Genomic DNA, 14270 nt, shown 5'->3' on the forward strand with positions numbered 1-14270 from the left:
CCAGTGGTTAAATCCATGTCTTCAGAAGCGATATGATAGGTGTGGGTGAGAAACAGATCAATATTTTCGTTTTTTTTACTATCAATCTCCACTTTCAAATTCTTCTTGTTGTGTTTTGGTGATTAGCACTATTCGTGCATATCGTCACCTACTAGGCAGGGAGGAGAATTTATAGTAAAAAAGGACTTAAATATTAATTTGTTTCTCAGCTCTCCAAGTTTCTGAAGAAACTTAACTCGTAAATACGTTCAGTCCGATATGACCCACTAGTCTGAGTCAGCATTCAGATTAATTGCATCGCATTGCATTTCTTTTTTCCATACAATGAAACTTAGGCTGTTTCTCAATGCAAAGAACGAACACACTTGGGTTCTTATTTAGACCAGTCTTGCTAAGCTACCTTGGAAGAATAAACTCGGAAGGACAGGAGGACATAGAACGCATTTGCGGGCTCTGAGATGTGCTTCTATCTTCCTGTTGGACAATTATCCATTACAGCTCATTTAAAGCCAGTGAGAGAACTACAGGCATTATCACAACAGTGACAGCATTATTATCATCACAACAGTGATGTTTTGCAGGACTAGTGACGTTAAAAGTATAAAGTCTGTCAACACTTGTTTTCTCCATGTGTTTACATGATCTCACAGTGAAATCAGAAAGAGTAGGTTGACTTTACTTTAGCAAAAATCTGTATGTGTTGACTGAAATTTTCTATAAAGAGTCTATGATAGGGACGTGTAAACTCCATTTATCTCCAGGAGATGTAGCAAAAGGTTAGTTGTGAACCGAGTTCCTTTCAGCTGTACAGGATGTAATACAATGAAAAGGAATGCACATTTTATGGACTCTACCCCAAACCTAAAATGTGAATGTGAAATTTTGGGAGAAAAGTGCAACCTCTGAATCACGTTCGCCACTGATTAAGCGAACGCGATTACTACAGTTTTCTACGTGGATACAAACTGGGGTCTCTCACAGAGCTGACACAACACACTGCCAGTAAAGCCACATGGAAAGGTAAACATGCTGAAACCGATGCAGAAATCTCTAATGGGAAATGCCGCACGTCAGTGAGCATAGTGTCATAACGTACAGAAACTTTTAGAAACAACATGCCGTCTTCCTGTGCGATTATGTTGGTGTTTTTTAGTTCATTAAAATGATGTTCAACAAAACAATAAATGTTGACAGAGTGTAACTGCTCTTACGAGCCGTAAGACTGATGTGAGCTTACTGCTGGAAACTCTAGGGAAAACACACTTATAGATGTCCATGGTCTGCCACCGTAAATGTTCATTCTTGCCCACAAATCTCCATTCAATTCCTCTTCGATATTTGGCCTGATTGAGAACACATCCAGGTAATTTTATGCATTTTCTGTACTTGCGTTCTTGATGATTGCAATCGAATTTCGGCAATGGATGATGACTTCGAACCAGTCTATGAGAATGTAAGAATACAGTGAGAAACAGCCTTAATGATGACTGAGGTTGTTATTTTGCTCAACATCAATTTTGTGTTCTACAGACAAAAGAAAATCATATAGGTTTGTACTGTAACATACATTTTCATTATTGGGAGAACTATCCCTTTAAGGGGTTTATTGGACAGCTGAGTGGCTCCTGATCTGAGGTCAGTTTGTTTAATAATTTAAAGTGTTATCTGTTCCTGGATAAGCCTTTGAAAATAACAGTGAAAGTAAGGTCAGCGTAATGAGACAACTGACATACATAGACGCTGTAGTGTGCCCGGCAGCTGTGGAGACCACTGCAGGAGACACGCACTGGACATTTCACCCTGATTAAATTATTTTAACTACACTGAATGAAAGAGTATTTCCTTCAGTTTAGTGTGTTTGGCCCCCTATCAGTGAACACATGGACTCCCAGAGGCCAATCAGAGTCTGGCCGGGGGAGGTCATGCCCTCTGCCTTCTGTATAGCTGTCAGCTGTTGATTGGTGGTCTCATAGCTTGTTAATGCCTTAACATCTTAAAAGGATCATGTTTTGCCTTTTTTATGATTTTATGATTATGTTCCTTAAGGTTCACTTATAATATAAGTAAAGTTTTTTAAGAGAAAAAAACAGTCATATGTCTGTAAAACATGAAGACTTTCAACCATCATTCTGACCCTCTGTCAGAAACACTCGGTTTTTGGTGTTGATTTTCCTTTGAGGCTTGACCGTAAACGCCCACTTTTCTGATTGGCTCTCTGCTCTCTCATTGTCATCTCACCGCTCACTGCTGATGGGCGGGGCTACAGAGGTGATAAGGTAAAGTAGGCACTGAAGTGTTGTTGTGGAGACGGTCAGATGTAAATATCTACCACACTGTGACATCACAATGAAGAAGTAGAGAACGAGACATTTTGGCAGCTTGATTTCAACAAATGCTCATTTTGCAGAGAGGAGGAAATTTTGAGTTCTGAAACTTACGGTATGTTTTTATAGTACAATTAATTCTTACATGTGAAAAGATCAAGGAAAATTTGATTCCTCATGTCATGACTTTAAAGCTAAAGTGTGTAATTTCTGTACCTATAGCGTCACCATACGGAAATAATTCCTATTTTCTAACAGATTCATGAAAACTCACCCAGTCGTCCTTTAGTTGAACAACCACATATCAGATGATGATGTTGTTGTTGTTGGGTGTCTCCTGTTTCTTAGTGATTTTCTGCCTTTATTATCAAACTCATCTCATGTTTTTTCCCTCTTTATGTGCCATAATCATGTTCATATAGCTACAGATCCAGTCTGGAGTGGACACCCAACAGAGAGGCTCTGACATTGCCCCGTCAGGTTCATGGGGCTCTTGGGGGCCGTGGGGGGAGTGCTCACGCTCCTGTGGTGGAGGGATTCAGAAACAGACGAGAGCCTGTCTGCCACGCTACAGTCCTCAGTATCCAGTAGCTCCTCTGAAACAGGTGGGGGCCCATGAGCAGGGCCGTGACATATCAGTATCACCACACAGACATGCAGCAGTGGAGAACATGGGCTCAGACTCGTCTACACAAACAGAACACAGACAGCTGAGTGTGAGCAGATATGGTCAGAGGTTTGACATCATCTTCATCATCCTCAGTTGTTTTGAGGGGTTTTTTGCTCACACTTAAGTCCTCTTGAGAAGAATGTATATAATGATTTAAAATGTGTTCATATATACACACACACACACACACACACACACACACACATATATATATATATATATATATATATATATATATATATATATATATATATATATTAATTCTATAGTATCTGTGTTGTTGTGTGACATTATGAGCTTTGTGCAGAATGGTATCTTGTAAATCTTGTAAAATATGCAACAAAAAAAATTATTTGGAGTTATGCCAAAAAAAAGTGAAACTATAATTTTTTGCATTCGCAGTGCACATCATACATGAACTTCACTGTGGACTTAAAGGGAACTGTATTCAGATAGTCTCAAATCAGTTCACTTTAAACTAAGGGATAAATAGTTTGAGCATTCACATATGGCAGAATTCTTGCAACCTGCGTCAGACCATTAAAAAAAAACAAGTAACCCCTATTAATCTTTAAATTCCTCAGCCTTTTAATATACAAACATTATATCACATCCACTGAAGCAACAAGATTGTCAGTTGAAGAATTGATTTCAGTTTCAGAATATTCTGAAAGTTATTCTGTATTCATGATCTGTCAAAGGAGAACAAAGAGTACCCATATCGATCCAGGAATGTACGGCTATGGCAGGATTCCATACAAACCTTTACAGAAAGATTCTGGCCAAACGTCCCACAGAAAGAGACGATCTGCATCAAATAACCTGCACCAGAGCTACAGGACACACCACAAAAACACCCACCAAACTGTCCACCAGCGCCCTGTCTGGGCACCTGCAAGGTGTCTGGGCAGTCTGGTTCCACCCGCCACACCCAACTGCAGCAGAACACAGCAGGCATACCAGCAACAGTGCCAACCAGACCATACAACCCACTACCACACAGCTCCTGCCCCGACGCACCAAACCAGCACAAAATCTGCAAGACCGTGGTAAAATTTGAGTAACTTTACTGTTCATTTTGCTAGCATGCTGTTTGTATCTTAATGTGGACAGTGAAACGAACTCTAGAAGATTCTATAATTTTGCTTTTTCACAGATTTTTTTTCTCTTTTCCTTTTTGGGTCACAATTTATTTTAGTAATTTACATTGGTAGTTACTGAGTAATACTAATAAATTACATGTAATTGCTATGTAATTGTTTTGTAGCACTACTTGTACTTACATATTTCAATGGTAATTAATTATAGTAACATGTAATATCATATAACACCTACACTGTAAAATAAAGTGATACCTATTTTTGTCAAGTTTTCCTGTAAAAAAAAAAATATCTAAACATCCTTAAAACAAGGTGTATTTACTCAAATTACTTACGATATTAAAGGGTTAGTTCACACAAAAGTAAAAATTCTGTCATCATTTACTCACACTCATGCCATCCCAGATGTGTATGACTTTCTTTCTTCTGCCGAACACAAATGAAGATTTTCAGAAGAACAGCTCAGATCTGTTGGTCCATTTAATGCAAGTGAATGAATGCAGCATAAAAGTAATCCATACGACTCTAGTGGTTTAATCCATGTCTTCAGAAGTGATATAATAGGTGTGGGTGAGACAAAAATCTAAATTTAAGTCCGCTTTTGCAATTAATTCTCCACTTTCACATTCTTCTTGTTGTGTTTTTGACGATTCACATTCTTTGTGCATATAGGGAGGCAAATTAATAGTAAGAAGTACTTTAATATTGATCAGGTTCTGACCCACAACTATCATTTCTCTTCAGAAGATGGATTAAACCACTGGAGTCTTATGGATTACTTTTATGCGGCCTTAATGGCTTTTTGAAGCTTAACATTTTTGATCACCATTCACTTGCATTATATGGACCTACACAGCTGAAATATTCATCTAAAATCTTGATTTGTGTTCTGAAAGAAAGTCAAACACATCTGGGATAACACGATGATGAGTAAATTATAAGGTAATTTTTATTTTTGGGTGAACTTAGTCTTGTTTTTAGATGAATTCAATTTAAGTGAGGTTTAGAAAAACAAAAATTGCCAAAATTGCAAACTTAATAAAAAAGTTTATTTTTGTCCCCCCCATTGGCAATTCGTTTTTTGTCATTTTAAGTTTAGAATAAACTAAGATTTTATTCTAAGTAAGGATTTTCTATTTTTACTGGAAAACAAGACAAAGATACTGATTAGGAAATAGATTTCTGTGATGTAATTTTAATGAAACATCTCTAAAAGTTTGTGTGTGTGTGTGTGTGTGTGTGTGTGTGTGTGTGTGTGTGTGTGTGTGTGTGTGTGTGTGTGTGTGTGTGTGTGTGTGTGTGTGTGAGAGCGTGTATTTATCACTTTGTGGGGACCAAATGTCCCCATAAGGATAGTAAAACCCAACATTTTTGACCTTGTGGGGACATTTTGTCGGTCCCCATGAGGAAAACAGCTTATAAATCATACTAAATTGTTTTTTGAAAATGTAAAAATGCAGAAAGTTTTCTGTGAGGGTTAGGTTTAGGGGTAGGGTTAGGTTTAGGGGATAGAATATAAAGTTTGTACAGTATAAAAACCATTATATCTATGGAAAGTCCCCATAAAACATGGAAACACAACGTGTGTGTGTGTGTGTGTGTGTGTGTGTGTGTGTGTGTGTGTGTGTGTGTGTGTGTGTGTGTGTGTGTGTTAATTTACAGGCATGTCTGTCATTGAGCAGACCAATCAGAGATCTGCAGTGATCCACTTTTAACACGCAGCCATTCATGGGCCGACTCTACAAATGGGAACCTTTTAATGACGGTAAGATTCCAGAGTGAATTCAAACTTGCAAAGTCTTCATTTGATTGTGAAATGATTATGAATGTTATATAGACTAAAGGAAATGTTGTGGTATACCTGCTGTTGTCAGAAATGTTTCAGGTGTGACCCTGAGGACAAAACATACTGAATGAGACACATTTGTTTTTTTTATTCACTCTAATAATCATGTTGAATTTTACTTAAATTACAATAACATTTGAATGAGTTACTGGTTAGTTTATGCTACTATGGATTTTTTTACATGCCAGATCATGTGGAATATTGTTTTCCTCTCAAGTTCAGAACGGTGTGATTTATTAACTGTGATGTTGTGCCAATATTTGATATACCATTCGATCACAATTATAGTTTGGAATATTCTTCTTCCCTCTGGCTCTAGATGAGCTAATCTGTCCAGTATGAATGATGTGATGGCAAAGCTTTGTTTTCAACACAAAGCAGGAAGATGTAAATGATCTACAGATTATTTTTAAAACCAGCTCTTTCCATTTTCACTTTTATCTTGTATCTTTGGCGTCCTCTTGTGTTCTTTAATAATAATGTCTCTGATTTGATGTTTATTATGTTTGCTCATTCAAGCACCACTATTTCTATTGCTCACCCCAGACTTTACCTGTGTTTAATTTATCCTGCACAGACATAAATGACACCTCAAATCATATGGTTTGTATAGAAGAAGTGTGCTATTACTTTACTAAGTTATCAGACATACCTATAGAATCCAATATATTTACATTACAGGATGGACGAGAGCCATATTTAGAGACTAAAATATCATAGGGCTTTATGAATCATTATAACAGAGAGTTTGTCTTGTCATTAACATGTTTGATCAGTCACATGATCTGTGTATTTTTGCACAGTTCCTCGGGAACTGCGCTGTGAGCTCAACTGCCATGCCATCAGATTCAGATTCATTGTTCGTCAGGCAGATCAAGTCATCGACGGAACTCCATGTGGGCCAAATTACACATCTGTGTGTGTGGCGGGAAAGTGTCAGGTAGGAAATATGTGACTAGATATACAGGAAAGTTAAAGGGATAGTTGACCCAAAAATGAACATTCTCTCATCATTTACTCACCCTCGTGCCTTCACAGATGTGTCTGACTTACTTTCTTCTGCTGAACACAAACAAAGATTTTTAGAAGAATATCTCAGCTCTGCATATTCATACAAAGCAAGTTTCTTTATTATTGTATATTTTTTCCTAATGTATTCTTTGGGTGGATCCAAACAGAGACAGCACAAGACAGAACACTTGTGGAAAAATTATTATTAGAAATCACAATGCTCAATATGGCATCTATAGGAATGGACGTCCTACCTTTCAGTTAAAAGGGCCAATCGCCTTTTTGATTTTGAGTATGTTAACTGTAGAACATGCATGCACATTAACTGCATCAGTCAGAAAAATACAGTTTTAAAATGAGATTTTATTTAAGCAAGACTGATTAAACATAATTTTGAAACAGTCAACTAGATATGAGCTATCATACTCCTATTGTTAGGTATGCAGTATGTAAACTGTACGCAGTATGACCTTTCATTTCCATGACATGCAAAACAATAAAATATTCAAGGTAACCCACTCACTCAACTACAAATGCACCATAGTGTGGTCATGTGATTATGTGTTCTACTGTAGTTCTAAAATGTAGTTGGAGGCAGAGATTGCGCAGTGTGTATAGTGCAGTCCTGCTTTAGAGCAGTTGGGGGCATTAGAGGATGATGATTTCCATCATCAATTCTTTGTTTCTTGTAAATTAGCTGCCACTTTTTATTCATTATGGCACAGCAGCTGTGGGCTTTAGAGTCTTTTTCAAGAACACAGTGACAAGTCTTCTGTTCATGCTTCACCACCATCTGCACTGAATCTAGTGTCTGTATGAACCTAGTTTAAGTTTCAAGTCCAGACATTCTCACTCTTTATCATCAAATTCTCAAGCACTCGTCTTGCAAATATGCTGAAGACTGAATGTTGAATCTTTTCCAGGAGAACGTTGATCTTTCTGTTAGTATGATACGCATGAATTGTTCAGAGTCATAAGTGCCATGCCACATCCTGTGTGCAAAGACCCTCAGGCATGCAACAGTTGCTGACTGTCTGGATTTGTGGATCTTCTGTGTTTGTTGTGGGTGAATTAGACATGCTTTCAGTTCTCTGAAAATCTTGCTGTCTTCCAGCTGTGAATTTTTCAAGCTTGTCAATTAAAAAAATCCTGCAGAAACAAGATGGAACACAGACAGTGCAAATAACAAGCTACGCATGCGACGGCAGAGAGTTCAGAAAAGTGACTTTAAATAATAATGACGATGCATTCATTTGCTTCTGTCCCTGCAGGTAGTTTGTTGATTGAAGTGTTTCCTTTTCAGATGGTTTGAGTTCTCCAGAAAGATCTTAGAGATCAGTCGGTCTAATCAAGTGCTTTAACTTCTGGTCCTGGGTTAATGAGGAAGATGTGTGTGACAGAAGACGTGATGAGTATGAATAGTACAGATATAAATTGCATGTTATTAACTTTGACAAATTCTGTAGTATCTGTAGATACTGTATGTTGGCAGAAAGACTAGTAGGGTTTGGGTTGGGTTTAAGGTGACATTTTCTTGTGTGTGGGGGAGCTGGGTAGCTCAGTGGTAAAAGAAGCTGGCTACAACCCCTGGGGTTCACTAGTTCACTAGTTTGAATCCCAGGGAGTGCTGAGTGACTGCTAGGGAGGGTAGAGTCACATGGGTTAACCTCCTCGTGGTCACTATAATGTGGTTCGTTCTCGGTGGGGCGCATAGATGGCATGAAGCCTCCACACACGGCATGTCTCCATGGCAACGCGCTCATCAATCCTCATGACAAGATGCGCGGGTTGACGGTCTCAGACGTGGAGGCTGGGATTCGTCCTCCACCACCCAGATTGAGGCAAATCATTACGCGACAATGAGGAGTTAAAGCACATTGGGAACTGGGCATTCCAAATTGGGAGAAAAAGGGGGAAACAATAATCTTGTATCTGAAACTCAGTCTAATAATCTAATAATTAGCGGTCGACCACAAAAGTTTTACATTGCCAAATATGACAAATGAGATGTGTCACAGCTCTGTATTTTTTGTTATTTTCTTGCAGGCACAGCCGGCATGCATGATCAGTGTTTCGAACACTGATCATGCCACTAATTAGCATGCCGAGCAACATCTGGTTCCCCTCTAATTCACTCCCTTTTTAAGCCCTTCGTGTTCTCAGAATCTTGGTTAGATTGGTGTTTGGTTTTAAGTAATTAACCTCATTCTCTCTGCCCAGTTGGTCCTGTCTTGTGTATCTTTTGGTTGCCAGCGTGTCTATTGCGTGGTTGCCTTCCAGTTTGCTGCATGTCAGCTGGGTTTCCATGGAGAATACCTCGTCCGCATGTCGGACACTCTTCATGGATTGCCTATTGCGTGGCAATGCCCATTGCGTTCCTCTGCTCTTGGTTCTGTTTGTCTCACTCACTTACCCTCTTTTGTAAGTCGCTTTGGATAAAAGCGTCTGCCAAATGAATAAATGTAAATGTAAATGTATTGCTCTAACAGAACAATCTAGCCATGAAGGAATCCACTTTCATGACGCCCTCTCTCAGCAGGGAGTTTTGCTGGGACGTCTTGCAGCTGCTCCGCCTGTCTACCAATGCTGGCCCCTCTCAGAAAGCATCTTCAGCAGCTCTGGCGGTTCCCCAGATTTTTGGCTGCTCAGAAGTCCATATTCCTTCTCCAGCCCCGTATTCAGGTGAGGCTGGATCCTGTTGTGCATTCCTTTCACAATGTTCCCTGTTCTTCATGTTACAGCACTCTACTTTCACGTCAGATACGAAGAAGGTGGCTTGTGTGATCAAAATCCTCACCGGAAGGGCTGGTAGATGGGGCACTGCCATGTGAGACAACAGACATACCTGCTGCACTTCCTATCATGCTTTTTCCATGAAGCTCCAGCGATTTTTTGATTCCTCTGCTCAAGGTCGGGAGGTGCGAGGACTCATCTGGACTGTCTCAAGGAGACTGGCGAGTCTCCGATTATGCGATTGAGTTTCAAACCCTGGCTTCTCATTGTGAGTGGAATAACCATGCCATGCGGGATTGGTTTCTGCATGGGCTTTCCAATGACATCCTGGACGAGATTTACTCTTTGCATCTGCCTCTGCGCTTCGATGATTTGGTGGATCTGGCTATCCGTGTTGATCAACGCCTTACCCTACGCTGTCGCCACCGTCGCCACCATTCTCCACCTACCAAGGCGGCTGATCCTATTAACCGGTCTGCTGCTTCTGCCAGGTCACCAGAATCACGTCCCAACGCGTCACGTCTGGTCATCTCTCTGCTTCCTGTCCGGTAAAAAGACAAATGTCGCTTGTCATCCAGGGGTGACTTGCACTCAGAAGCTCATTAGATAGCGTTTCTGGTGGCCAACAGTAGTGCAGGACGTATGTTGATTCATAGCCGCTTTCCCCATTTGTGCGTGGACATCCTGTGAATCCCCGCCCGGGCTCCTCCAACTGCTGTCTGTCCATTCGAGACCCTGGTCGCACATATTTCAAAACTGGTCTCCACCCTCCCATGGCAACACAGTCGTTTTGACTAGTGGACAGGTTCTCGAAGGCTGCTCATTTCATTCACCTCCCCAAATTACCTTCAGCGAGGTAGACAACGGTAGTAGTCATTAACCACGTCTTCCGCATTCATGGATTCCCGGTCTGTGGGAACACACTACTGTATATTGTCTCGGCTCCAGTGAGTTTGTTATTTTCCCTCCCTCATGTCTCGCAGACATGGCTGGCATGTATGATCAGTGTTTCCTTGGGAACATTGTTGTTCCCAGGGGAACACTGACCATGCCACCAAATAGCATGCCGAGCAACACCTGGTTCCCCTTTAATTCACTCCCTTTTTAAGCCCTTCATGTTCTCAGTATCTTGGCTAGATTGTTTTTTGGTGTTAAGTTACTAACCTCACTCTCTCTGCCTAGTTGGTCCTGTCTAGAGTATCTATTGTTGCCTGCATGCCGGGTGTGTGGTTGCCATCCAGTTTACTGTGTGTCAGCTGAGTTTCTACAGAGGATACCTCATCTTTGCTCACGTGTCAGGAGCTAGATCACCCTATCCTGCTCGTTCTGCACTTCACTAAGCTTCAACAGAAGATTCCACAACTGTATTCCTGACTTCCACGATGCACACACTCATTCTAAGAACACACTCTTCACGGATTGATTCTAAAAGATCTGTTCCCGCCGCTGCAGATGGTGCCGGGATCCTCAACATCCGCAACTTGATCCTTGGGTCTGTTTGTCTCGCTATCACTCTGACAGAGATGTACACCAAATTGTTTACATTTAATTAACATCAATTTTACAAAAAAAGTTTTATAAAAAAGGGTTTATTATTTGTTAACAAGGCTGTGAGTATATATTTGGAAGTGACACAAGGAGAAACTACCTCAGACGTGGAGGCTGGGATTCGTCCTCCGCCACCTGGATTGAGGCAAATCTGTTTATCGGATAAAAAGGCACAATTATCAGCCAGTAATCTAAAAAAAATGGCCAGATATTGGCTGATTAATCGGCCTGGCTGATATATCACTCCTGTAGCTCTGTCAGGATCAGTTAAGCCAGAGGCTCAGTAAAACAGCCTGAGAGAGAATTTCTCCATTTCACGCACTGGAGAAAAGAAAGAGCCTTTATAAAGAGAATTCCACTTAGAACTGAACTGCTGTTAAATGCCAGAGAACTGTGTGTGTGTTGTGTCTAGACCCGATGGAGCTATTTGGTGCAATTGTTCACCCACAAATGAAAATGCTGTTAATATTTACTCTTTATCATGTCATGACAGACCTGAATGAGTGTCTTTTTTTGTGAAACACAAAAGGAAATGTTTAGTAAAATGTTCAGTACTATTTTCCATTCAGTGAAAGCAGACAGTGACCAGCACCTATGAAGCTCTAAAAAGGACAAAAAAGCACCATAAAAGTATTCAATAATAGGCAGGGCCTTTTCCAGCAAGAAGCGTTAAAAGTGGCCGCTTAGGGCCACTGAGCCACCAGGGGGCCACGCAAAGCAAGGTCGTTTTTTTTATGTATTTGTTTATTTATATATTTGAATACACTAAAAGCTACAAGTAAGACTCAGGCAGCTGTTATTGATCAAATAAAACAGTTTTAGGGGGCACCCTTGTGTCCTGAGAGGGAAGGGAGAATGTAAGCACAAGGAGAGAGTTGTAGCTAGATGTGATGTATGTTCAATTCAATTTGTTCATTGTCATGCAATTAAATTGCAACAATTAGTTAGCTGACATTTTGCATTTGTGTCTTGTTTTTCTTGTTAGGTACATGCCACTTTATGGTCAGGTTTTTTACTGCCTCCATATGCTCAGAAACAAGTTGTGTCTTTAAATTCTTGTGAGACAATGACACTGTGAGCTGTGGGTTGAGACAGAATGAATGCCAGTGTGATGGAAGACCTCTGGGATTCCCAGCGGAAAATACCAGCATTATACAGCGAGAGGAGAGAATGCATTTGCAGGGGCAGCTCTTAGTGGCTTTGTATCAACAAGTGTACAAGGAGCCAGACATTAACACAGAATTATCTCAATCAAGAATTCCAGAGTGCTGTGTGTACCAACACCAAAAAACACCTTTTTATTATTAATACGTTTTTGTGAGGCAGTAAAAAATGATAGTTTTTTTTGGTTTTGTAAGTAGTGCTTTTACACTTGTAGTTCAGTTCTCTTGGTTCTCTTGGTCTGGACTAAAAAAGAAAATTATACATTTAGTTCTGGTTTGTTTAGCGTTCACACTGGAATTTGTAACACCGAACCTAAAGATACAAAACAAAAGGCATAAGGATAAGGTCACAACCTGATCGCTTTTATGATGTATATTTTGCCACTGAACTTGTCGAACATCCAAAACAATGCTGGCTGCAGGCTACTAGGCTAAACGCACCAAGGTTCGTTTGGAAGCGGCCCGAAACCCTCTATTCAGGGGGTCAGGCATTTTATAAAATGTATCATTTTACAGCATTTGTCATTCTAAAGAATAACATGGCAAACATACAGTATATTTTGTGGCCAAACCCCCACATTTCTATTGGAATTTTGTTTAATAATGGCATTAAATATTGTAGACTTGTAATAGAACATTTACAGTATAATGTGATTGCCCCTCAACTGGCCCCAGCATAACCCCTCGTTGAAAATGGCTTAGAGCCGCCACTAGGAATTAATTGTGTTTTTCTCTCTGGGTCATAAGATCATGCTTCATTTGGATGTGATCATCAGATATCAGGGGGGTCTTAAACGGCATCTCACAAGGGTGACGTTCAGCATGTTAACCCTTCATACTGAGACGGTCTGCGGCCGGCAAAAATAATGTGATTTCAACACACTGTTAGTTCTGCACGTCAACGCTTGTTTCTTGCATTTAGCTATATTTATTGCTGAGCCGTTCTCTGATGATATGCAGCACATGCAGGAGGTGCGATTGAGAAAGATTTGATCATCACAAATGCAAACACACACTCCTGCAGCGGTCTGACACTGTTCTCATCCAGGGCTCGATAATAAGGATGGCCTGCATTTTTCATGGAGCTTGATTATAGTTGTATATTTTTAGCATTACTGCAAATTAAAAACATAATAATTTTTTTTATTAATTTGGTTTTATATAGAAAACTTAATGATAATAAAAAAAATATGAAAAAAATGCAAAATAAGTTATAATTTTTTTGTGGTGGGGACAGTTAAAATGTTAGCAGGGCAAATAAAATCTGAATTCTGTATAAAAAAACAAATCCTAATTGTTGAGCTCTTTCATCTCATGATCACATGTTGGAATGAATCTGAAGAAAATGTGTGTGGTGTTTACACATACAAACTCGCCACAATAATGTGTTGGGTGATTGCCAGATAGTTGCCATGCAGTTGCAAAGGTGTTCAGAGTAGTTAGCGTGTTGCTATGTAGTTGCTAGAGTGGGATTGGGTGGTTACAAGGTCGCCAGTTCAAAAGATAGCCCTGGTCCCTCCTTCACTGTAAATCTATAACCAGTTTTATAATCCGTAAACCTGATAATTGTAAAGCAGTTGTTCTTCATCTCCTTACCCCAGCCATGATCCGCATATTTGACTTAGCACAGGTTTTTACATCGGATGCCCTTCTTGACACAATCCCCAGTGGCTGGTGGACTCTCACTCTGGAGTCTCCAATTCTGCATGTTTTGGACTTGTCGAGGAAACCAGAGCATGCAAACTCCACATAGAAAGGCCCAGTTGAGATGGGACTTGAACCCGGTACCTTCTTGCTGTGAGGTGATAGTGCTAACCACTGAGTTAAAATATTCTATACGTATTTGGAAAGAATCACTCAGTACAAGGCCAGACG

The sequence above is a fragment of the Xyrauchen texanus genome, chromosome 29 (assembly GCF_025860055.1).
Source record: "Xyrauchen texanus isolate HMW12.3.18 chromosome 29, RBS_HiC_50CHRs, whole genome shotgun sequence".
NCBI lineage: Eukaryota > Metazoa > Chordata > Actinopteri > Cypriniformes > Catostomidae > Xyrauchen > Xyrauchen texanus.